Below are 25,866 nucleotides of genomic sequence, written 5' to 3' on the forward strand. Positions count from 1 at the left end.
CATCCCACTATTCAGCCCATTGACCATCTCACAAACATATTCCTTCTCCTCTCCTCTCCCCTTCCTCATCAGCAACTTCAAGAGCTAAAGGCTCCCAAGTTTATCCATCCCTGACTTTATGCGGATAACATGGTGACAAGTTACTGCTGACGTAACAGTTTGTAGGTTGGAAATGAGAGAAACACCTACACAGGAGAATTCATAGTAAACAGAGTTGTAATTGCCCAGAATGGAAAATGGCTAAGGTTTAAAATTAACATAACAACAAAACCAGAATGGTCGGGATCTTGGTTTCCATGCAGTTGAATAGGATAATGTAGCTTTTGATACCATGGGGCACTTTGATCTAAAGCAAACAGCACAGAATGAGTAAGCAGCAGAGAGACAGCAGGTTAAGAAGGAAATTGCTGAATTACTTCACTTATGTTCCATGTGGGCTGCTAGTAGAGAAAGAATGTGTCTATCAGAAAAATGGGCAAATGTCCCATGGCCGTGGTGTTGGCCTGGAGGTGGCAGATAATAGAGGGTGTGAGCTGGGGGGTTAGGGCTAGGAGGGCCTCAGTTTACCTCCCCTTGTCTCTGCCTCTCACAGTACTCTGTGACATCATACACAGTACAGCCTCACATCTCCTAGAGCCCCTGCCTCCAGCTGGATATCCTAGGAACCCACCCAAGCCACGGAACTGAGTTAGACCAACTTAGATGATGTACTTTCTACCAATTTCCTTTTTTGTTCCCACCCAGGATGCCGGTCTCATTCTCCAATAATCTCTTTCTTGTTGAAGGAAACCACAGAATGGAGACTCAAACAGCTTGGATGTCCCTGCCTGGAAAAGTGACACGTGTGCATCACTTTTCTTGTTATTGTTTCCACAGTGAGAAAGCACACTGTGCTGGGACCTCAGCAACCCCGAGAGCCAGCATTTCACCATGACCTTGCCTATGTAGGTCAAAGACACGGCACTCAGCCTCTGGGGAGTGACTTTTTTCTTGAGCTGCCAGTGTTCCATCCTCCTTAAGGTGCGTGTGGGTTCCTTCATCCAGCATGCACTTACTGAGAACCTAGTATGTGCATGACTATGCTAAGGATTCCAAGCCTTACTTCCTTTCAAGTGTTAATGTTTTAAGAGCAGATATGGCCTGCAGAGAGAGAATGTTCTTAACACGGACTCTCAGGATGCAGGCCATTTGCAGAACAAGCCTGTTTTTCTAGTCCTGTTTTGGCATCAACACAGCTTATCATCTCATCCTTGTCAGCAGATGCTTCCTAGCTGTGCAAATATATTGAGAAATAAAAATAGGGTCCTGTTGAAATGCCAATAGTTGACAACAGAAGCCATCTTCTTTCTGGACTTTTCTGGCAAAATGTCATCCATGTTTGCTGCCTGTTGCCCTTCAGGGGCCATTTGGGAGAAACAACAGAAATTCAGATTCCCAGAATGCTTCATGTGCTTTGGCAACCACTGCCAATAAGCAAGAGCAAAACAGGGCTGCTGGTAGTTTCCATAACCCAGGTGGTCTCTCCCCTCCTGGATGGCCACACCATTGTGCCCAGCAGCACAGAGCAAGTGAGCAGACAGTGTGGACCCGCAGAAATATTCTTGCAACAAGGTAGGCTTTTGCAACTCTGGAGATTGCTCCAAATCCCAGTGATGGAAACAAACAAACAAAATCTATATGTCATTATCCAGTCTAGAGGTGCTGCCAGCAAATCTGAGCTTCTAGGCATCCTGAATCTTGTAGCCAATAAGGAGATATTTAGGAAGAGTCTGGGGAAACTGAATGGTACAAACGAAAGGGGAGCGAAGCCACGAGGACACCCCTATGTACAAGACATCGCAACTCAGTCTCTTGCTGTCTCCCTCTCCCTCACTCTCAATTCTGCTGTCCCTCACCTTCTCTCATTTTGCTAGGACATTCTCTCTTCCTTTTCCTCTTTCCATCTCCACCCCAGAGGAACCCCGTTCTCCATTTCTCAGCACTTTTCTAGATAACAGAGTCTTCCGAAAGCTGGAGGAGATGTGCCGTATACTGCAGTACCCGTGCGGTGTGGCTGTGCCCAGAAGGAAGCTCTAGTACAACCAGGGGTCCCCTTGCCATGGCCTCCATGGAGATGGGGGGCACATCTAAACGTCCCTGGAGAAGTAAGAGACACTGATGCCTATGACTTACCAGATGCTTGAGGACAAACTCTTCAAGCCAGGCCAGATTTTCTTTCTGTTCCCGAAGGAAGGATGCGACAGCAGACCCTGAGAGAGTCCTTCCTTCTATTGCAGCTTGATCAAAAACAGAATGACTCAAAGGAAAAAGTGAAGAAAATTCCTCAAGTCACAGTTTAAGTAGTCTGGACCAGAAAGCTGCCACTCAGCTTGGAGAAGGAGGAGCTTTCAGCACTCACAGAGAGGTCCTAGGGATGAGTCACACATCAGCCTTTCGGGTGCCCTGCTGGGGACTCATTCTACAACCAAATAGCGTGCTTGCTCAAAAGTGCCACCGAAGCTGACCGTCCTATAAACACCACGTTTGTTGTATGCTTCTCCTATGATTGTGGTTCTTTTGTGGTTCTGGGAGTGGCACTGTCCCTAACAGGGTGTTTGGACAGCCTGAGGCTGCTGTTGCCACTTCTTGGAAGGGACTATACTGGATATCCTACAATGTGCAAGACAGTCCCTAACAATGAAGGATTTGTTCCAGTTCCTATGCCTCTCAAATGCCCTACTGAACTAAATCTACTACAAATAAAAATCTATAGTGGCTGGATGCAGTGGCTCATGCCTGTAACCCCAGCACTTTGGGAGGCCGAGGCAGGCGGATCACTTGAGGTGAGGGGTTCAAGACCAGCCTGGCCAACATGGTGAAATCCTGTCTCTACTAAAAATACAAAAGTTAGTCACGCATGGTGTCAGGTGCCTGTAATCCCAACTACTCAGGAGGCTGAGGCAGGAGACTCGCTTGGACCCAGGAGATGGAGGTTGCAGTGAGCCGATATCGCACCACTGCACTCCAACCTGGGTGACAGAGTGAGATTCCATCTCAAAAAAAAAAAAAAAAAAAAGTAGTGAAAAGTTTTGAAAAGCTTTCACATGGCTGTGCCCAAACGTTCCAGTATATTAATTGGTTATAGAGAAGGAAGTTTAAATGGAATATATTTTCTCCAAATTATTAAATAGTTTATTCACTTTATTTAGTTTGGCAATTAAATATATTATGTCAGCTTTTCAACCATGCATTTAATTGAAATGATTTCAGCGCAGTTGAACAGGTACTACAAAAACAATACAAATGGATGTAAATATGTAGAGAGGAGCTGTAAGACTCTACTAAATAAAACTAGAGCCAACAATTATAAAATAGTACACATCAATGAAATATTGTTATTGCCTCCTATATGTTTTAAAATAAATTTGTAACATGATAAGAAATCAATTTTTGTGGGTACATATTAAAATCATTTTGAGGTTTGTATCTGTTTGTTTTACATTGACATCATCTCCAGAGTTTTCATAAATGCTTCCTGATAGCCTCTTATCTGTTTTATTGTTTCTTTTTCCAATCCATCTTGTCTTCTCCACTGCTTATCCAAAGGATATAATCTCCAAGGCCTTGTTGAGTTCTAGAGACTGACTGAATATTTGCCTTGAATGTAGTGGGATATTAAGATAGGATAAATGTTTCTATCCACTTTGGCTCTTTTTCATCTTATAACAAAGAGAATCACTTTAAAAATACACTTATAATAAAGCCAGACTCATTTGCAAAATTATTTCTTCATTTTTTATTCTTCTTTCACTTCCACAGTCTTTGAATTTTCTTGGCATGTGTTTTAGCCCATTTTCTGTTGTTTATAACGGAATACTTGAAACTGGGTAACTTACAAAGAAAAGGAATTCATTTCTTACAGTTGTGGAGGTTGGGAAGTCCTAGGTCAAGGGGACACCTTGGGTGAGGGCCTTCTTTCTGGTGGGGACTCTGCAGGGTCCTGAGGTGGCTTCCATGGCAAGGGGGCTGAGTGTACCAGTGCAGGTCTCTCTTCCTTCTCTTAGAAAGCTACCAGTCCCACTTCTGGGATATTCCTTGATCCACCAGCCCATTATTCCGTGAACGGTTTCAACCACTCATGAGTGCAGAACCTTCATGAACCAATCATCTCGTAAAGGTCCTACTTCTCAATACTGCCACATTGGGGATTAAATTTCAACATGAGTTTTGGAAGGGACAAGTATTCAGACCACACAGTAGCATATTTTTACTAATCAATTTATTTTTTTTCTCTTTTTATCATACACAAATAGGTTGGTTAGTTTTTAGTTTTCTCAATCTGGTGTCCATCTCTTTCTCTGCTTTTTCATATGCCTGTACTTCTTGGACAAAAAGCCTCTGATCCAAACATTCATTTTAAGTACATATAAGCATTCTATTACTGTATTTTGTTTCCTACTTTAGTCAAGCTTGGGCATCTGCATTGAAATATATATCATTTTATTTTAGTATAGTTTAATATTATTTCTCCTTTATATGGTGATTAAAAAAAACATTAAATTTTTAATTATATGTACAGGTAAATTATTACCTAGTTGTTTCATTTAAGAGTAGTCAAAGGAATATGTATGTTTGATTAGACTGGTAGTTTGTTACTGGCAATTGAAGGAGATTTTTCTCTTAAGGTTTGTGAATCTCAAACTTGGCTATCTCTCAGAATCTCCTGTGGAGTTTTACAAGATGCAGCTGTCAGGTTCCATCAAAACTTCATGATTGGAAGCTGACGGTGGAGCCCTGATATCTCTGTGCTTTTAAAAAACTCTCCATTAACAGCCAGGATGACGAATCACAAGACTATCTTAGCTTCTTTGTATTGTGACTACTAAAATGTAAAATCTTGAAAACATGGACTGTATCTGTTTTGTGAAAAGAGCCCTATCACGATGCTACGATGACTTTAAGAGGATGACTTATCCATGGATATCCTTGCTCCTCCATGCCTGTTCTGCCTTTCTGCCTGAACTGGTTATAATGGACATAACTCTTAGGATGACCTTGGAAGCCACCCATTCATGATGGCAGAGCCCTCAACAGCCTGACTCTCTGAGTGACCACATAAGAGAGGGTTATGATACTAACCTGTTCATGGACCCAGCATTGTTAAGTAAACAAGAAATAAACTACCTAGGTATTTGAGCCATTATACATTTTGTAGCCTATTTGTTACAGTAGGTGTCCTACTCTGATGCAAGATGAGAAGTATTTTATGACTTACTGACGGGAAAGTGAATACATTTGTAAAAAGAGGAATAAAGCCAGAGGAATGTTTTGTATGCCTCTTTTTGTTGCCATTTCCTACATTCTTAAGGCTTTAGGTTGCAAAGTTTACTTAGAAATCATTCTATTCCCTAATACCAATGCTACCACACTTTGTTATGGAAACCACAACCTAAATTCTGGAACCAGCTAGACATCCCCCATCATGCCATCCATTCATTCTGAATACTAACATACTTCATAGCAACCAATTTGTTCAAAGAACTAAGGGGCAAGCCTAAGACACCTGAATGTCTAGTTTGTTATGATTTAAAGCCCTCAACATTACTAAAGACTTCAAAGAGATTGCTCTATGGCATAGAGGAACTAACTTCTCATTATGTGAATTGAATAAAGAGATTATTGCTTTGGGAAATATTTGTTCATAGATAGGAAACTTCCATCCTTCTACTGATGTGTAATGTTTACCTGAAAGGTGAAGAGCGTGCTCATAACCCAATCCTTGAGCAAATGTGTATTGTTAGACTAGTGTGTATAAGACCGTACATAGTGTGAAGTCCTCTCTAAGAGGTCTCAAAGGGAGATGATAGTGAAGATGAGTGTTTTTGCTGGAACCTAGCAAGGGAACATGGCAGTCCTGTTCATTTGGTATTGCTATATACCCACTTGGCACAGATACTACATAACCAACCATATGCCTCTGATTCAGTGACATTTTTCAACTTGTATAATTTTTTACTGAAATCTACTAGATGTTCTAGAAAGTAAATACTTGGTGTATCAACACATTCACAGTGAAACTGATGAACTGATTCAGTTGACTTGAGAAAAAAAATCTTAAATGTGCACTTTTTAAAAAGAATTTAATATCTCACTTTTAAATATAAAGTCTCAGTTTTTAATTTTTATAAGAAACATTATATTTATTTAAATATTTAAATATGAATTATTAATAATAAAATAAATATTAATTATTTAAATAAATATGAAATTATTTATTTAAATAAATTTTGTAATAAATATTACAGCCTTTGTAATAAAATATTATAGCCTTATACCTTTTAGGACAAAGCCATTACGTATCTATATTTTCCTTAGGAGCCTTCTTTTCATTAGTTATATCTGTAATGTATTTTAAAACAGCCAGGGTTCTGGATTTCCTACTCCACAGTCAGTTACTGTCTTTCCAAGGTCAGAAAGGAGATGCCCTAAAGACACACTTGGAAAATGCACAGTCCATCTATTGCAGAGGAGTTTGCAGAAAGTTCCATGTGGAACTTCTAGTCCCACTGGGATGACCTGGTCTCAGAGGCTTTGAGGGTTTCCTTTTTTCCCAGAAAAGGCAGACCAAAACATCCTGGATATATTTGTTTCCCTGGATCCCACCCTTTCTTGCCTGATATTTCAGTAATAACTAAGCCACAATGTAGAGCAGGAAGCCACTCTCACACACTGGGGAAGATTGTGTTTTCCAAGGATGACCACACCAGTGTCTCCTATCCACAAGTTTTTCTACAAGGTGTTCTTGGCACCCTTCCCATGGAGATATGGGATCTGGGCCCTCTCCCTTGAAACTGAGTGGACTCATGACTCACTTCAATAGAATGGGCTGGAAGTGACACATTACCACTTCTAAGTGCATGTCATAGAAGGCTATGAAACTTTTATTTTGTCAGCTGGGACAGTTGCTTCTGGAGCCCTCGCCACTTTGTGAGAGGTCTAGTGTCACATGCTGTGATATCAGACAGGTCTCCCATTTGACAGGTCCAGTTGATGTCCCAGCCAACAGCCAATATCAATTGCTAGCCTATGAATAAAGATACCTCAAGGTGGCTCCAGCCCATAACTCTCAAATTACCCCTGGTTGACAACTCTCCCCATCTAAGACTTCAGACATTGTGAACATGAGACAAGCCATTCCCTCTGTGTCTTACCCAAATTTATGATCTATAGAGTCCAAACATTTTTTTTCTAGCTGTTAAATTTAGCAGTCAGCAGTAGTAACCAGAACATGCCTGGACACCTTTTTTTCTTATTCTTTTTTCTTTTGTTTAGAAAGAGAGACAGGGTCTTGCTCTGTCACCCAGGCTGGAGTGCAGTGGTGCGATCATGGCTCACTGCAGCCTCAAACTCCTGCGCTCAAGCAATCCTCCCGCCTCAGCCTCTCAAGTAACTGGGTCTACAGGCACACGCCACCATGCCCGGCTATACCTAGACATCTATGCCAGATGCTTCAGGAGGAAAGTGATCCAGAAGGGGAAGATAGGAGATTTCACTCCTGACCTGATATACCAAGAGGTGGAATAGAATTTCAATGCTTCCTACCCCATGTTATAAACTCTGCCTACGAATGCCCTGACCTAGCCCTCATCCATGCAGTGATAAGGGCTTCGGTGCATCCTAGGAAGTGTGAAGTTAGTGGTTTTCATAGGAGACATTTAGCCTAATCACCACCAAGGTGATTATCAAAACACATGGATCACCCCTAACTGGTAACCCAAAAGAACTGTACTGCGGTTTCTCACCACGGAATAAATGACTTCGAGTTGTCAGTTGCACAATCCCTGCCGAAGTCCTACTTGTGAGAAATAGATTTTGTAGAACTTTATCTGAAAAAGAATTTTTATGTTGAATAACTGGTCTATTTTTTTTTAATTAAAAGCCTGTGAACTTTATAATAAAATGTGTTCTTTTTGTTTTGACCAGGCAAAGGAAATTTACAGCCAAACTTGCAGTCCATCCTGGGAACTGTAAAGATATACTTCTGTGTGTGTGTATCATTTTCACGCTGCTGATAAAGACATACCTGAGACTGAGAAGAAAAAGAGGCTGGGAAGGCCTTAGAATCATGGCGGGAGGTGAAAGTCACTTTTTTTTTTCTTTTTATTATACTTTAAGTTCTAGGGTACATGTGCACAATGTGCAGGTTTGTTACATAGGTATACATGTGCCATGCTGGTTTGCTGCACCCATCAACTTGTCATTTACATTAGGTATTTCTCCTAATGCTATCCCTCCCCCACTCCCCCAACCCCCTGACAAGCCCCGGTGTGTGATATTCCTTGCCCTGTGTCCATGTGTTCTCACTGTTCAACTCCCACCTATGAGTGAGAACATGTGGTGTTTGGTTTTATGCCCTTGTGATATTTTGCTTAGAATGATGGTTTCCAGCTTCATCCACGTCCCTGCAAAGGACATTAACTCATCCTTTTTTATTGGCTGCATAGTATTCCATGGTGTATATGTGCCACGTTTTCTTAATCCAGTCTATCATTGATGGACATTTGGGTTGGTTCCAAGTCTTTGCTATTGTAAATAGTGCTGCAATAAACATACGTGTGCATGTGTCTTTATAATAGCATGATTTATAATCCTTTGGGTATATACCCACTAATGAGATCACTGGGTCAAATGGTATTTCTAGTTTTAGTTCCTTGAAGAATTGCCACACTGTCTTCCACAGTGGTTGAACTAATTTACACTCCCACCAACAGTGTAAAGGCATTCCTATTTCTCCACATCCTCTCCAGCATCTGTTGTTTGCTGACTTTTTAATGATTGCCATTCTAACTGGCAAGAGATGGTATCTCATTGTGGTTTTGATTTGCATTTCTCTGATGACCAGCGATGATGAGCATTTTTTCATATGTCTGTTGGCTGCATAAATGTCTTAAGAAGTGTCTGTTCATATCCTTTGCCCACTTTTTTGATGGATTTGGTTTTTTCTTGTAAATTTGTTTAAGTTCTTTGTAGATTCTACAAAGATATTAGCCTTTTGTCAGATGGGTGGATTGCAAAAATTTTCTTCCATTCTGTAAGTTACCTGTTCACTCTGATGATAGTTTCCTTTGCTGTGCAGAAGCTCTTTAGTTTAATTAGATCCAATTTGTCTATTTTGGCTTTTGTTGCCATTGCTTTTGGTGTTTTAGTCATGAAGTCTTTGCCCATGCCTATGTCCTGAATGGTATTGTATAGGTTTTCTTCTATGTGTTAGGTCTTACATTTAAGACTTTAGTCCTTCTTGAGTGAATTTTTGTATACAGTGTAAGGAAGGAATCCAGTTTCAGCTTTCTACATATGGCTAGCCAGTTTTCCCAGCACCATTTATTAAATAGGGAATCCTTTCCCCATTGCTTGTTTTTGTCAGGTTTGCCAAAGATCAGATGTGTGGTGTTATTTCTGAGGCCTCTGTTCTGTTCCATTGGTCTATATATCTATTTTGGTACCAGTACCATGCTGTTTTCATTACTGTAGCCTTGTAGTATAGTTTGAAGTCAGGTAGCATAATGCCTCCAACTTTGTTCTTTTTGCTTAGGATTGTCTTGGCTTTGCAGGCTGTTTTTTGGTTTCATGTGAACTTTAGTTTTTTTCAAGTCTGTGAAGAAAGTCAGTGGTAGCTTGATGGGGATAGCATTGAATCTATAAATTACCTTGGGCAGTATGACCATTTTCACAATATTGATTCTTCCTATCCATGAGCATGGAATGTTTTTCCATTTGTTTGTGTCCTCTTTTATTTCGTTGAGCAGTGGTTTGTAGTTCTCCTTGAAGAGGTCCTTCACATCCCTTGTAAGTTGGATTCCTAGGTATTTTATTCTCTTTGTAGTAATTGTGAATGGGAGTTCACTCATGATTTGGCTCTCTGTTTGTCCATTATTGGTGTACAGGAATGCCTGTGATTTTTGCACATTGATTTTGTATCCTCAGACTTTGCTGAAGCTGCTTATCAACTTAAGGAGATTTTGAGATGAGATGATGGGGTTTTCTAAATATACAATCGTGTCATCTGCAAACAGAAACAATTTGACTTCCTCTTTTCCTAATTGAATACCCTTGATTTCTTTCTCTTGCCTGATTGCCCTAGCCAGAACTTCCAACACTATGTTGAATAGGAGTGGTGAGAGAGGGTGTTCTTATCTTGTGCTGGTTTTCAAAGGGAATGTTTCCAATTTTTGTCCATTCAGTATGATATTGGCTGTGGGTTTGTCATAAATAGCTCTTATTATTTTGAGTTACATTCCATCAATACCTAGTTTATTGAGAGTTTTTATCATGAAGGCTCTTGGATTTTGTCAAAGGCCTTTTCTGCATCTATTGACATAATCATGTGTTTTGGTTCTGTTTATGTGGTGGATTATGTTTATTTATTTGCATATGTTGAACCAGCCTTGCACCCCAGGGATGAAGCTGACTTGGTTTGGTGGATAAGCTTTTTGATATGCTGTTGGGTTTGGTTTGCCAGTATTTTATTGAGGATTTTCACATCAATGTTCCTCAGGGATATTAGCCTAAAATTCTCTTTTTTGTTGTGTCTCTGCCAGGTTTTGGTATCCAGATGATGCTGGCCCATAAAATGAGTTAGGGAGCATTCCCTCTTTTTCTATTGATTGGAATAGTTTCAGAAGGAATGGTACCAGCTCCTCTTTGTACCTCTGGTAGAATTTGGCTGTGAATCTGTCTGGTCCTGGACATTTTTGGTTGGTAGGCTATTAATTATTGCCTCAATTTCAGAACCTGTTATTGGTCTATTCAGAGATTCAACTTCCTCCTGGTTGGGTCTTGGGAGGGTGTATGTGTCCAGGAATTCATCCATTTCTTCTAGATTTTCTAGTTTATTTGCATAGAGGAGTTTATAGTATTCTCTGATGGTAGTTTGTATTTCTGTGGGATCGGTGGTGATATCCCCTTTATCATTTTTTATTGCATCTATTTGATTCTTCTCTCTTTTCTTCTTTATTAGTCTTGCTAGTGGTCTATCAATTTTGTTAATCTTTTCAAAAAACCAGCTCCTAGATTCATTGATTTTTTGAAGGGTTTTTTGTGTCTCTATTTCCTTCAGTTCTGCTCTGATCTTAGTTATTTCTTGTCTTCTGCTTGCTTTTGAATTTGTTTGCTCTTGCTTCTCTAGTTCTTTTAATTGTGATGTAAGGGTGTCAATTTTAGATCTTTCCAGCTTTCTCTTGTGGGCATTTAGTGCTATAAATTTCCCTCTACACACTGCTTTAAATGTGTCCCAGAAATTCTGGTACATTGTATCTTTGTTCTCATTGGTTTCAAAGAACATATTTATTTCTGCCTTCATTTCATTATGTACCCAGTAGTCATTCAGGAGCAGGTTGTTCAGTTGCTGGGTAGTTGTGTGGATTTGAGTGAATTTCTTAATTCTGAGTTCTAATTTGATTGCCCTGTGGTCTGAGAGACAGTTTGTTGTGACTTCTGTTCTTTTACATTTGCTGATGACTGTTTTACTTTCAATTATATGCTCAATTTTAAAATAAGTGTGATGTGGTGCTGAGAAGAATGTATATTCTGTTGATTAGGGTATAGAGTTCTGTAGATGTCTATTAGGTCTACTTGGTCCAGAGCTGAGTTCAAGTCCTGGATATCCTTGTTAACCTTCTGTCTCGATCTGTTTAATATTGACAGTGGGGTTTTAAAGTCTCCCATTCTTATTGTGTGGGAGTCTGTCTCTTTGTAGATCTCTAAGGACTTGCTTTATGAATCTGGGTGCTCCTGTACTGGGTGCATATATATTTAGGGTAGTTAGCTCTTCTTGTTGAATTGATCCCTTTACCATTATGTAGTGGCTGTCTTTGTCTCTTTTGATCTTTGTTGGTTTAAATTCTGTTTTATCAGAGACTAGGATTGCAACCCCTGCCTTCTTTATTTTCTTTTTGCTTTCCATTTGCTTGGTAGATCTTCCTTCATCCCTTTATTTTGAGCCTATGTGCATGTGAGATGGGTCTCCTGAATACAGCGCACCAAAGGGTCTTGACTCTTTATCCAATTTGCCAGTCTGTGTCTTTTAATTGGAGCATTTAGCCCATTTACATTTAAGGTTAATATTGTTGTGTTTGAATCTGATCCTGTCATTATTATGTCAGCTGGTTATTTTGCCCATTAATTGATGCAGTTTCTTCATAGCGTCGATGGTCTTTACAATTTGGCATGTTCTTGCAGTGGCTGGGTACCAGTTGTTCCTTTCCATGTTTAGTGCTTCCTTCAGGAGCTCCTGTAAGGCAGGCCTGGTGGTGACAAAATCTCTCAGCATTTGCTTGTCTGTAAAAGGTTCTATTTCTCCTTCACTTATGACGCTTAGCTTGGCTGGATATGAGATTCTGGGTTGAAAATTCTTTTTTTAAAGGTTTTTTAAGAATGTTGAATATTGGCCCCCACTCTCTTCTGGCTTGTAGGGTTTCTGCTGAGAGATCCCCTGTTAGTCTGATGGGCTTCCCTTTGTGGGTAACCCGACCTTTCTCTCTGGCTGCCCTTAGCATTTTTTTCCTTCATTTCAAACTTGTTTAATCTGAAAATTATGTGTCTTGGGGTTGCTCTTCTTGAGGAGTATCTTTGTGGTGTTCTCTGTATTTCCTGAATTTGAATGTTGGCCTGCCTTGCTAGGTTGGGGAAGTTGTCATGGATAATATCCTGAAGAGTGTTTTCTAACTTGGTTCCGTTCTCCCCATCACTTTCCAGTACACCAATCAAACATGTATTTGGTTTCTTCACATAGTCCCATATTTCTTGGAGGCTTTGTTCATTTCTTTTCATTCTTTTTTTCTCTCATCTTGTCTTCTCACTTTATTTCATTAATCTGATTTTCAACCACTGATATCCTTTCTTCCACTTGATCAAATCATCTATTGAAGTTTGTGCATATGTCACAAAGTTCTCATGCTGTGGTTTTCAGCTCCATCAAGTCATTTAAGGTCTTCTCTACACTGTTTATTCTAGTTAGACTTTCATCTAACCTTTTTTTTTCAAGGTTTTTAGCCTCCTTGTGATGTGTTAGAATATGCTCCTTTAGCTTGGAGAAGTTCGTTACTACTGACCTTCTGAAGCCTACTTCTGTCAACTCACCAAAGTCATTCTCCATCCAGTTTTGTTTCCTTGCTGGTGAGGAGCTGCGATCCTTTGGAGGAGAAGAGGCACTCTGGTTTTTGGAATTTTCCACTTTTCTGCTCTGGTTTCTCCCCATCTTTGTGGTTTTATCCACCTTTGATCTTTGATGTTGGTGACCTACAGATGGGGTTTTGGTGTGGATGTTCTTTTTTTTTTTTTTTTTTTGAGGCGGAGTCTCGCTCTGTCGCCCGGACTGGAGTGCAGTGGCCAGATCTCAGCTCACTGCAAGCTCCACCTCCCGGGTTTACGCCATTCTCCTGCCTCAGCCTCCCGAGTAGCTGGGACCACAGGCGCCCGCCACCTCGCCCGGCTAGTTTTTGTATTTTTAGTAGAGACGGGGTTTCACCGTGTTAGCCAGGATGGTCTCAATCTCCTGACCTCGTGATCCGCCCATCTCGGCCTCCCAAAGTGCTGGGATTACAGGCTTGAGCCACCGCGCCCGGCCGTGGATGTTCTTATTGTTGATGTTGATGCTATTCCTTTCTGTTTATTAGTTTTCCTTCTAACAGTCAGGCCCCTCAGCTGCAGGTCTGTTGGAGTTTGCTGGAGGTCCACTCCAGACCCAGTTTGCCTGGGTATCACCTGTGGAGGCTGCAGAACAACAAATATTACTGCCTGATCCTTCCTCTGGAAGCTTTGTCCCAGAGGGGCACCTGCCTGTTTGAGGTGTCTCCCAGTCAGGCTACCTGGGGGTCAGGGACCTGCTTGAGGAGGCAGTCTCTGGGTTCTCAAAGCTCAAACACTGTGCTGAGAGAACTACTGCTCTTTTCAGAGCTGTCAGACAGGGATATTCAAGTCTACAGAAGCTGTCTGCTGCCTTTTGTTCTGCTGTGTGCTGCCCCCAGAGGTGGAATCTAGAGAGGCAGTAGGCCTTGCTGAGCTGCGGTGGGCTCTGCCCAGTTCAAGTTTCCCCACTGCTTTGTTTACACGATGAGCTACTCAAGCCTCAGCAATGACAGACGCCCCTTCCCCCATCAAGCAGCAGCATCGCAGGTTGATCTCTGACTGCTGCGCTAGCAGTGAGCAAGTCTCTGTGGGCGTGGGACCCACTGAGCCAAGAAAAGGAGGGTATCTCCTGGTCTTCCAGTTGCCAAGACTGTGGGGAAAAGTGCAGTATTTGGTCAGGAGTGTACCGTTTCTCCAGGTACAATCTGTCATGGTTTCCCGTGGCTAAGAAAGGGAAATCCCTTGACCTCTTGCACTTTGTGGGTGAGGCTACACCCTGCCCTGCTTTGGCTCACCCTCTGTGGGTTGCACCCACTTTCCAACCAGTCCCAATGAGATGAACCAGGTGCCTCAGTTGGAAATGCAGAAATCACCTGCCCTCTGCTTTGATCTCACTGGGAGCTGCAGACTGGAGCTGTTCCTATACAGCCATCTTGAAAGTGACCAAAAGATTGATTTTTAAATGGAAAAAAATATGTTTTCCTGACAGAGTATAAAAGAGCATCTAACTCACTGCAAAGAGAGGTCTTATGAAATTGAAGGCGTGTACCGCGGCTTTCTGTGAAAAGAAAGGCCGTCTTGGTCAAAGTAAACATAGGCACTTGCAGTCCATATTGCCAGAAGAAGGACAGCCTGCGGGTCCAGCAAGGATACTTCTTCCCTGTGCTTGTGAAAGGCACTTCTTACATGGCAGCAGCAAGAGAAAATGAGGAAGATGCAAAAGCAGAAACCCTGATAAAACCATCAGATCTCATGAGACTTACTACCACAAGATAGGGGAAACTGGCCTCATGATTCAAATTGTTTCCCACCAGGTCCCTCTCACAACACTTGGAAATTATGAGAGTATAATTCAAGATGAGATTTGGGTGGGGACACAGAGCCAAACCATAATATTCCACCCCTGGCCACTCCAAATCTCATGTCCTCACATTTCAAAAGCAATCATGCCTTCCCAACAGTCCCCCAAAGTCTTCATTCATTTCAGAATTAATCAAAGTCCACAGTTCAAAGTCTCATCTGAGACGAGGCAAGTCCCTTCTGCCTATGAGCCTGTAAAATCAAAAGCAAGCTAGTTACTTTTAGATACAATGGGGGTTTAGGCATTGGGTCAATACAGCCATTCCAAATGGGAGAAATTGGCCAAAACAAAGGGGTTACAGGGCCCATGCAAGTCTAAAATCCACCAGGGCAGTCAAATTCTAAAGCTTCAAAATATCTCCTTTGACTGAATGTCTCACATCCAGGTCATGCTGATGCAAGAGGTAGGTTCCCATAGTCTTGGGCAGCTCCAAACCTGTGGCTTTATAGGGTATAGCCAACACCACCTCCAACCCTGACTGCTTTCACAGGCTGGCATTGAGTGTCTGTGGCTTTTCCAGGCACATGGTGCAAGCTGTCAGTGGATCTACCATTCTGGGGTCTGGAGGACAGTGGTTCTCCTCTCACAACTCCATTAGGCAGTGCTCTAGTGGGGACTCTGTGTGGGGGTTCCAACCCCGCATTTCCCTTCCTCATTGCCCTAGCAAAGGTTCTCCATGAGGGCCCCATCCCTGCAGCAAATGTTTGCCTGGGTATCCAGGCATTTCCATACATCTTCTGAAATCTAAGTGGAGGTTCCCAAACCTATATTCTTGACTTCTGTGTACCCACAGTCTCAACACCACATGAAAACTGCCAAGGTTTGGGGCTTGCACCCTCTGAAAGCATAGGCTGAGCTGTACCTTGGCCTCTTTTAGCAACAGCTGGAGTGGCTGAGATGCAGGGCACGATGTTCCTAGGCTGCATACAGCATGGGGACCCTGGGACCGGCCAACAAAATTATTTCTTTTCCTCCTAAGCTTCTGGGTCTGTGATGGGAGGGGCTTCCATGAAGACCTATGACATGCTCTGGAGACATTTTCCCCATTGTCTTGGGGATTAACATTGGCTCCTTGTTACTTATGCAAATTTCTGCAGCCAGCTTGAATTTCTCCTCAAAAAAATGGATTTCTCTTTTCTACTCCATTGTCAGTCTGCAAATTTTTTGAACTTTTATGCTTCTTCCCTTTTAAAACAGAATGCTTTTAACAACACCCAAGTCACCTTTTGAATGTTTTGCTGCTTAGAAATTTCTTTTGCCAGATACCCCAAATCATTTCTCTCAAGTTCAAAGTTCCACAAATCTCCGGGGCAGGGGCAAAATGCCATTAGTCTCTTTGCTAAGACATAACAAGAGTCACCTTTGCTCCACTTCCCAACAATTTCTTCATCTCCATATGAGACCACCTCAGCCTGGACCTTATTGTTTATATCATTATCAGCATTCCTGTCAAGGTCATTCAACAAGTCTCCAGGAGGTTCCAAACTTTCTCACATTTTCCTGTCTTCTTTTGAGCACTCCAAACTGCTCCAATCTCTCCTTGATATCCAGTTCCAAGATTGCTTCCACATTTTGGGGTATTTTTTTCAGCAACACCCCACTCCTGGAACCAATTTACTGTATTAGTCCATTTTCATGCTGCTGATAAAGACAGATCCGAGACTGGGAAGAAAAAGAGGTTTACTTGGATTTACAGTTCCACATGGCTGGGGAGGGCTCAGAATCATGGTGGGAGGTAAAAGGCACTTCTTACATAGTGGTGGCAAGAGGAAAAATGAGGAAGATATAAAAGCAGAAACCCCTGATAAAACCATCAGATCTCATGAGACTTATTCACTACAATGAGAACAGTCTGGAGGAAACCACTCCCATAATTCAAATTATCTTCCACTGGGTCCCTCCCACAACACATGGAAATTATAGGAGTACAATTCAAGATGAAATTTGGGTGGGGACACAGAGCCAAAACATATCAGTGTGCTAATCTGACTCCTGGATTTATTATTTTCTTCAGATTATCCTCAATTTATAATGATTGTGTCAAATATTGGTTTACCCCTTTACATTGCATAAAATTTGGTAAGGCATTTCAAATCTGCTGTGGAATAGGTAATATACAAATAAAATCATGAAAATGACACCCCTTCATTCCTTGCCAAATCAATGAACAATGTTAATGTAAACAGAAGTGTTTATAAAACATCATGAAACACCTATCTGACACTTAGACTAAAATGCAGAAAAAAATGACATACAATCTGAGCATATATGATTGGCCAATGTGTGCATGTCCATATCACCCTGAACTGAACAGCCTGCTTAATAGCCTGCAATGCTTTGCACTAGTCACTAATAAATGATAGTCATATCATCTTGGTTCTGGTCTGCAAATTTTTCACATGAACCGGAAACCTTCAAATATATTTTCCCTCTTTTTCCTAGGCTAGAATTGAAATGGCTGAGAGTTCTCTCTGATTATTGTGAAAAAGATACCTAGTGTTGAAAGTTCCTATTTTTGAGAGATGAGTGGACATGTGAATGGTGCATATTCTTTAGGTGTATTGTTTCTGTCATTCTAAGTGAGCACTACATGGATGAAAACTGTATTGAAAAAATGTCACATGATTGTTTATAACAGGTTTATCTCATTTTTTTCTTAAGGAGAGGAAGGTTATATTACCTTGCAAAAACAGAGCCACAGAATTCCAGAATCATAAATTTTAAAAGGGCCTTAAGATGATCATCAAGTTCAGTGGTCTTTAAAACATTTGAGAGTAAAAACCACATTTAAAACAAACAAAAAGTTGAACCTTATGTAAAGTCCTCAAATGCAATCTGGATGAAGTCAAACTTCTCTGATTAAAGCAAGAGAAATGTTGTGGGGTGGGGGCACCAGAGCCCATTCACTCCAACTTTCCCTCACGACCCTGGGCACCTATCCTCTGGTGACCCCATGGCTTCTTCCATAATATTTGGCTTCAGCAGAAGAAAGTGTAAAAACCACTGATCTCTAGAGAATGAGAAGACAAGCCACAGACTGGGAGAAAATATTTGCAAAAGACATACTTGCTAAATGACTGTTATCCAAAATATACAAAGAGCTTTTAAAACTCATCAATAAGAACACAAACAACCTGATTAAAAAATGGACCAAAGACTTTGTAACAGACACCTCACCACAGAAAATATGCAGATGGCAAATAAGCTTATTGAAAGATGCTCCATGTGATATTATCTGAGAAATGCAAATTAAAACAAAATGAGATACCACAATACACCTGTCAGAATGGCCGAAATCCAGAAGATTGACAACACCAAACACTGATGAGGATGTGGAGCAACAGGGACTCTCACTCATTGTTGGTGGAAATGGAAAATTGTACAGCCACTTGGGAAGATGGTTTGGCAGTTTCCTACAAAACTAAACATACTATACAATCCAGCAATTGTGCTCCTGAGTGTTTATTCAAAAGCATTAAAAATGTATATCTACACAATTACCTGCACATGGGTGTTTATAGCAACTTCATTCATAATTGCCAAAACTTGAATGCAACCAACACATCCTTCAGTAGGTGAATGTGTGTATAATAAAGTGTGTATAATCTAGACAATGGAGTAGTATTCAGTGATAAAAAGAAATGAGTTATCAAGCCATAAAAAGACATGGAGGAACCTTAAATGCATATCGTTAAGTGAAAGAAGCCAATCTGAAGACTACAAACCTTATGATTCCAAGCATATGACATTCTGAAGAAGGCAAAACTACGGAGACAGTAAAAAGATCAGTATTGCTGGGAGTGGGGTGGAGGGAGGAATGAGTAGGAGGTGCACAGGGGATTTTTAGGGAAATGAAATTATTCTGTATGATATTACAATGGTGCATACATGTGTCAAAAACCCTAAAATGCCCAACACCAATGCAAACTATGCACTTTGGGTGATAATGATGTGTCAATGTAGGTTCATCGGCTGTAACCAATGTACCTCTCCGGTTGGGGCTGCTGAGAGTGAGGAAGGCTTGCATGTGTGGGGGGGGCAGGGACTATATGGGAACTTTCTGTACTTACCATTCATGTTCGTTGCAAATCTAAATCTGTTATAAAAAATAAAGTCTTTAAAAACAAAATAAAATAAAAAAAATAAATTTTAATGAAAAACACTGATTCAGTACAATTACTAGGAAATTATTGGGAAACTGAGGCAAAAGGAAGTGAAGGAAGTGGGGGTGCAGAGGCTACCTCTGGAGGGGCTTGAGGCAGGGCCGCTAGCCTGGACTTGCCTGAGGTCGGCCAGTTGGTAAATAAGTGGTAGAGCTGGAACTAGAACCCAAACATCCCTCACTTCTGGCCCAGTGCTCAAAAGCTACACAAATAATTTCCTAACTTCAAGGTTTGTGAGAAACTAGAAATGACTGCCAATAGACTCGCCTCCAGAGATATTTGAGAAAACTAATAATTTTCCTGGAATGATTTAGAAACAATTCTGCATTTCAAAACAGGGTGCAGGATGGTGTGGAGAAAGGAAGAAGTGGCAGTGAACTGGCATCTTCTAAGAGTCTCTTTAATTAAGGATTTTCACCAAAATGTTGACAATGGTTACTTTTGTGTGGTGAAATTATGATTTCTTGGGAGATTATTTTGCTTGGTGGCTTTTCTGTATTTTCCAAGTTCTCTGCCTTGGTCATGCATTACTTTCGTAATTTGGTGGAGGAAAATGCTATTAAAAATACAAAATCAAAGTCCCTTTCATTCCTATTATTTCACGATCTTCGTCAACACCCGGACTGTTGAGAGGGAAAATATGGCTGATGAACAGATACTCCAAAGAAAAAGGAGTTTGCTGTACGGGTATTACTTATTACTATTTTCATAATATTTCTATCATCCTTAAGGCTGTTCACATTTCTGAAACTCTTCAAGGCTGGTCGTTTTAGCAGGAAGTGGAGCTAACAAATTTGTAACCAAAGTGTCTGTGAATAATGTTCTTAGTTGGAAATACCTCTGGCGTGTCATCACTAGCCTGAGCTACATATGCAAGTACAAAAGATCAGCTTCAAAGATGAACAACACATCATCCTCAGAGGACTTGCAAGATGCTAAGAAAGCATGGCACTAAGATTTTTCTAGAAGGCGCTGAGTGTTTGGCTTTCACTGAATGTGAAGTCTACATTATCTAACTCAATGATTAATACTTACTATTCCAGGAGAAAGGACAGATGTGTTGCCTGTCAAGATGAATGTGAATTTCGCATTCTGGGTTTCATCCATCACTGTTGCTTCCAATTTTAAAGAATAAATAAATGTTCCCCTGCCAGTCCCCTCCTGACATTCATGCATAGCTGTCCTCAGAGCTAACTACCTGTTCCAACCTGGACCATGAAGCCCAAGTGTCTGCTTTCTGTTGCAGAGAATCTGGAGAGTAGACTGCACTTGGTCCTTCGGGCCTTAGTGGGATTAGACAGGGCACCATCTGAACCAGCAGCTCCTTGATCACCAGAGAAAGGCATGGCTAGGTGATAGCACAGCCCCATGTTCAGTGCCGGGTCCAGCAGCTTCCTTCAAGCTCATTACTGACCAGGGACTGTCAATCATAGAAAGCAAAAGAAGTCTTTGGAAGAGGTTGTCCTTCCCTAGAAAAGTTTTTAAAGAGAGATACACTCACAACAAATCAACCCTCCTCTTTCTTAAAACATCACTTTAAAAAAAATCAGTGGCAAAGAGTCCAAAACAGAGGATAAGACATAAAATGCAAATGCTTTCAGAACTTAGACTGACTGGAATAAGCAGTTCATCAGCACTGTGTCCGTGCAAGTCACAAAACTTAAAATGAACATAACAAGCACCTATACAGATACTAAAATGAAGAAAATTCTCTGAGAGAAGATAATTTGTTTCAAAAGGAGATGTTTATAATAGGATCTATGTAGAAATTCCTACTGTGGCTCTTTTAGAGCAGAGGGCAGTGGCTGAGCAGCGGGGAAGCTGTCTGCCCTCTATAACTCTCCTCTGTCTCATGGCCCACATTGCATGATAAGGTTACATTCATGTGAATGCTTTCATACACTCTTGGTAAAAGTGTAATTGATAAAGTTTCCTGTGGCAGTAAGCAATATCTATCAAGAGCAGGCAGTATGTATCAAGAGCGGTAAAAATGTTTATACCCTTTTCACCAGCAAATCAATTTCTAGCAACATATACAAAGTAACAATGAAAAGTGAGCAAAAGATTATGAAAAGAATGCAAAACAAATGTTATTTGTAATCCTGAAAGAGAAATCACTTATGTGTTTAACAGCATCAGATTTGTTGAATAAATGATGTTGTATCCTCATGACTGATTATATAGTTATTTAAAACCTTATTTTTAAAGAAAGTGTGGGTATATAATCCTAATTAGAATACATAAATATAAATATGAAAATATGCATACACAGTATGGATGGAAAATAAAAGAGTACCTAATACAAATCATTAGTTTAAGTAGGTATTGTTCTAAGAGCTAACTTGTATTAAAAATAGCCCTATGAGGTAGGCGCTATTATAATCACCATCTCATGGGCAAGCAAACAGAGGCACAAAGGGTTTAAGCAACTTGTCCAAAGTCAGACAGCTAAGAAATAGCAGAAAGGGATTTGATCTTGGAATCAAAGTCCCTCGTTCTTAACCCTACACTCTTTCGCAGTAAGATAGTCAGAACATCAACATGGTTGGCTAACGTCAGGTCGTTTTGTATTTCCTTAATTTATTATTTTGTTTCTGTAAATTTGGTAAAAATCTAATTTAGTGAAAACTATTTTTATATCACAATTTTATATTTAAAAAGAACAATTTTCTTGTTATATCTGCCTTTATTATCAGATGATGAGGTCTTTGAGGTAGGAGCTGCCTTCCTAATTGTTACCACTATTGATATGAGCACACAGTCACTATTATGGAGTTGTCCCTAGGTTCCAGGGAGCAGTCCCTATGCCTCACATAAACCACACCGTAGGAACTACTACTCTGTCTGTTTTACAGATGAAGCAAGTAAAGGCAACTTTGTATTTCTACCACTTAGCACAATGCCTGGAAAGTAGTAAACACTTAATAAATGGTGATCAGGCTAACAAATAACAGTTGACAAAGCCACAGACATCACTCTGTTCCATGGAATATTGCTGTCTTTCTTATATGCCAGAAGAAAAACACAACCTAAAAAGCACATCTAAAGTAAAAACTCAGAGGAAATGGAGCTGAATCAACCTCAATCAATTTCAATCTGCAAAAGCAGCCATGGGCCCTCTGGGACAAAGTGCTGGAAGAGGTGGAAGCTGGTGGAGAGCTCAGTGACCCCATGGGACAGGCCATGCAGGGCAAGATGGAACTCAATGCAGGGAGTTTGCTTTTCCATCCATCAGCCCAAGAGAAGCAGTTGGAGGGAGCAATGGGGCCATCAGTGGCAGATGCAGATGTACATATTCTGGCTAAGTGCTGTGATTTTGGTGTAGACTCAAAACTTTACAGAACATTTTGATGTTCCATTTCAATTTTTCAGGAAAGCATACATATTTTATTATGTATGCTTTGAATACTCATTGAACAATTTATAGTATCTTGCGGGGAAAGAAAAATTCATTAAAAAACAATTATTTTACTTTTGGGCTCAGGAAATAAGTGGAATTTTGTTGTTGTTTCCTTAAGGTTTTCTTTAGTTCAAGTTTTAAAGCCTTTTAGACTATAGTTCAGTATGCTGGGAACAAGGACAGAGGGAGGGCACCTACGGCCTTTCCAAATATATGGCCTGATTGCAGCTCTAGTTCTTTGATTAGAGCAGGGAGGCCTTAACTTCAAAATTTTGGTAGGATATTAGATTGCTGAAGATTTTTTCCTTTGAAACAGAGAGTACAACAGAAATGGTGATATTAACTTAGGTTTTTGCACTGTCTTATACATCACAACACTATCTTTTTTTTTTTTTTTTTTTTTTTTTTTGAGACGGAGTCTCGCTCTGTCGCCCAGGCTAGAGTGCTGTGGCCGGATCTCAGCTCACTGCAAGCTCCGCCTCCCGGGTTCACGCCATTCTCCTGCCTCAGCCTCCCGAGTAGCTGGACTACAGGCCCCTGCCACCTCGCCGGCTAATTTTTTATATTTTTTAGTAGAGACGGGGTTTCACCGTGTTAGCCAGGATGGTCTCGATCTCCTGACCTCGTGATCCGCCCGTCTCGGCCTCCCAAAGTGCTGGGATTACAGGCTTGAGCCACCGCGCCCGGCCCACAACACTATCTTATACATCATAACTATAAGGTTGACAGTACTGCTTAGAAGTAGTTAGAGGTCTGGTGGCTTGATGAGACATTGACTAGCAGTTTAACGTTGTTGCCAGAAATTCCCTTGTGTCCTTCTGACTCCAGCTAATCCTACTCATCCTTGAAATCATCTTCATAAAATTAATAAAACCAAATTACTAGGTTTTAAACAAAAGCATAAGCTTTGAATAGAAACACAACTAAGCATTAACCAGCCTGCCCTATAGCCCAGAGGTCCTCAACCCCCTGGGTTGCAGACTAGTATCAGTCCATGATCCATCAGGAACTGAGCCGCACAGCAAGAGGTAAGTGGTGGGCAAGTCAGCATTACTACCTGAGCTCCACCATCTGTCAGATCAGCGGTGGCATTAGATTCTCATAGGAGTGTGAACTGCCCATGTGAGGGATCTAGGCTGTGTGCCCCTCATGAGAATCCAGCTAATGCCTGATGATCTGAGGTGGATCAGTTTCATCCTGAAGCTATCCTCCACCCCACCCCACCCCATCTGTGGAAAAATTTTCTTCCATGAAACTGGTCCCTAGTACCAAAAAGGTTGGGGACTGCTGCTATAGCTCACTTTCTTATAGCCACTCACCACTTCGAAGTCACGTAGCCCCTGTCACAAAGTCCTAACTTCTATAGATAACATCTTTGATGCTAAAAAAAAAAAAAAAAAAACCCTCAAGTTTGCCATTTTGAGATATTTTTCAGATCCTGCATTCCAATGCGTTCACTGCTGCCAGTCAGAGTGAGGAACCCCCCTCAAGGAACTGACCCAGTGCAAGAACGGAGTTTCTATATCCTTATTATCTCCTCCCCTATGTCCTAACCAATCAGTTACCCCCAGCTCCTCAGCCTCCTTCTTATCAGAACTGCCTTAAAAAGCCAAGTCCCAGACTTTTTCAAGGGGTGGATTTGAGGTTTCCTTCTGACTCCTTATTTGGCGGCCACACAATTATTAAACTCTTTCTCTGTTGCAGCTCCTGCTGTTTGCTGTATTGGTCTGTTACCGTGCAACAGGCCATGAAGCCTGGTGGTCAGATAATGTCCTTGTCATTCAGCAAAGGATCAGTCCTCAGCTAAGGACTCCTTTGTTGGGTCTCTGCAGCACTCAATGCTTACTTTCATTACAACCCTGAACTCATAATATTAAAATAATTGTTTAACTATCTTTGCCTCCTACCCAATCCAGTCCAGGGAGGAAGTGGACCTTACTCATTTTTACACGGGCAGTGCCTGGCACAGTTCCAAGCATGATCAGTGGCTCCCCTGTAGTTTGCAGAATGGGTACTTTTGTAATATACTAGAGACTTATTTTATTTTAGTGGAAATTTGATTATCTATGCCAGTAGTTTTCAAACTAGGTTCCACATGCTCCTGAGAATTAAAGATGGATTCTCATAGGTCTTTAAATTGTCTTTAAGAATTTTAAAATTGTATGCTTTTGTCTTAATGATATTCCAAAAGACACGAAGACATTAATATCAGAGTGTTCTGCATCAATTATGACAATGGTTCTAAATCCTGGTCACAAACTTTAGTCTTGGGGGATGGTTTTAAACAAATGTTGATATTAAGGCACCACTCTGGGATAATTACATAGGAATCTCTGGGGGTGGGTGCTCATACAGAGATTTTTCACAAAGTTCCCCTCCCCCACGCCCCCAGATGAATTGTGTGGTCAGTCTTAAGACACACCAATCTAGATAATCCATGGAACCCTGAACTGTTTCCTAAGTAACACATTTTTCACAGGTGCTTATGAATGCCTTAGAATCTAGCAGTTATATTTTAAGTATCTCAAATAAATACAGAACAGAAGCAAACAAAATGCATAAATGATGTGTTGCTGCCAAATCCAAATGATGGACGTTGCAGCACACTGGGCGAGCAAAGGTTTTGGCACCGTTCTGAGTGCAAGCAAGTGCTGGGAGAGCCCAGTTGTGGCCATATGCTCTGCAGCCTCCAGTGTCAGATGCAAAGAGGCCAGGAGTCTGCCCCAGGCATGTTGCAAACAGCAACTTAATTACACAAAACATTGTTATTATCAGTTTTCCTTTTAGTTTGTATTTAATTTATGAATTTGTTTTGTTTTTATACTTACATAAGAGCTATAAACATTTGCAGTTTATATTTGGTGCGGTTGTCAATTTAAGTAGAAGATACAGTCATTCATATTTAAGCAACATTGGCATACTAAGAACATTTTAAGTCAGCACTGCAGGAATCAGGGGAGCATTTTTTCCTTTTGTCTTAAAATTTTTTTGAGATGGAGTTTTGCTCTTGTCACCCAGGCTGGAGTGCAACGATCTTGGCTCACTACAACCTCTGCCTCCCAGTTCAGGTGATTTTCCTGCCTTAGCCTCCCGAGTAGTTGGTATTACAGGTGCCTACCACCATGCCCAGCTAACTTTTTGTATTTTCAGTAGAGATGGGGTTTCACTATGTTGGCCAGGCTGGTCTGGAACTCCTGACCTCAGGCGATGCACCTGCCTCAGCCTCCCAAAGCAATTTTTTCCTTTTAAACTGGGTCCATACATTATTCAAACTTAACGTCAATTTACATAACGTCTGGACCCTAGAGAAGGTAGGACAAAATGGTCATCAAATCGAG

The 25,866-nt window shown here is 41.0% G+C and overlaps 1 protein-coding gene and 1 long non-coding RNA gene across 4 annotated transcripts in view; one reads left to right on the top strand and one right to left on the bottom strand.

Annotated features, from left to right (window-relative positions):
* LOC117097265 overlaps window positions 1-2,827 on the top strand; it is a 28,503-nt gene extending 25,676 nt beyond the window's left edge. The window contains exon 3 of the long non-coding RNA XR_004442888.1: window positions 877-2,827. This is a non-coding gene — a long non-coding RNA (uncharacterized LOC117097265). The remainder of the gene's footprint in view (window positions 1-876) is intronic.
* ESR1 (estrogen receptor 1) overlaps window positions 1-25,866 on the bottom strand; it is a 450,285-nt gene that overhangs the window by 10,688 nt on the left and 413,731 nt on the right. The gene's annotated exons all lie outside the window — the stretch shown is intronic.

The sequence above is a fragment of the Trachypithecus francoisi genome, unplaced genomic scaffold (genome assembly GCF_009764315.1).
Source record: "Trachypithecus francoisi isolate TF-2019V2 unplaced genomic scaffold, Tfra_2.0 Lachesis_group15, whole genome shotgun sequence".
Lineage (NCBI taxonomy): Eukaryota > Metazoa > Chordata > Mammalia > Primates > Cercopithecidae > Trachypithecus > Trachypithecus francoisi.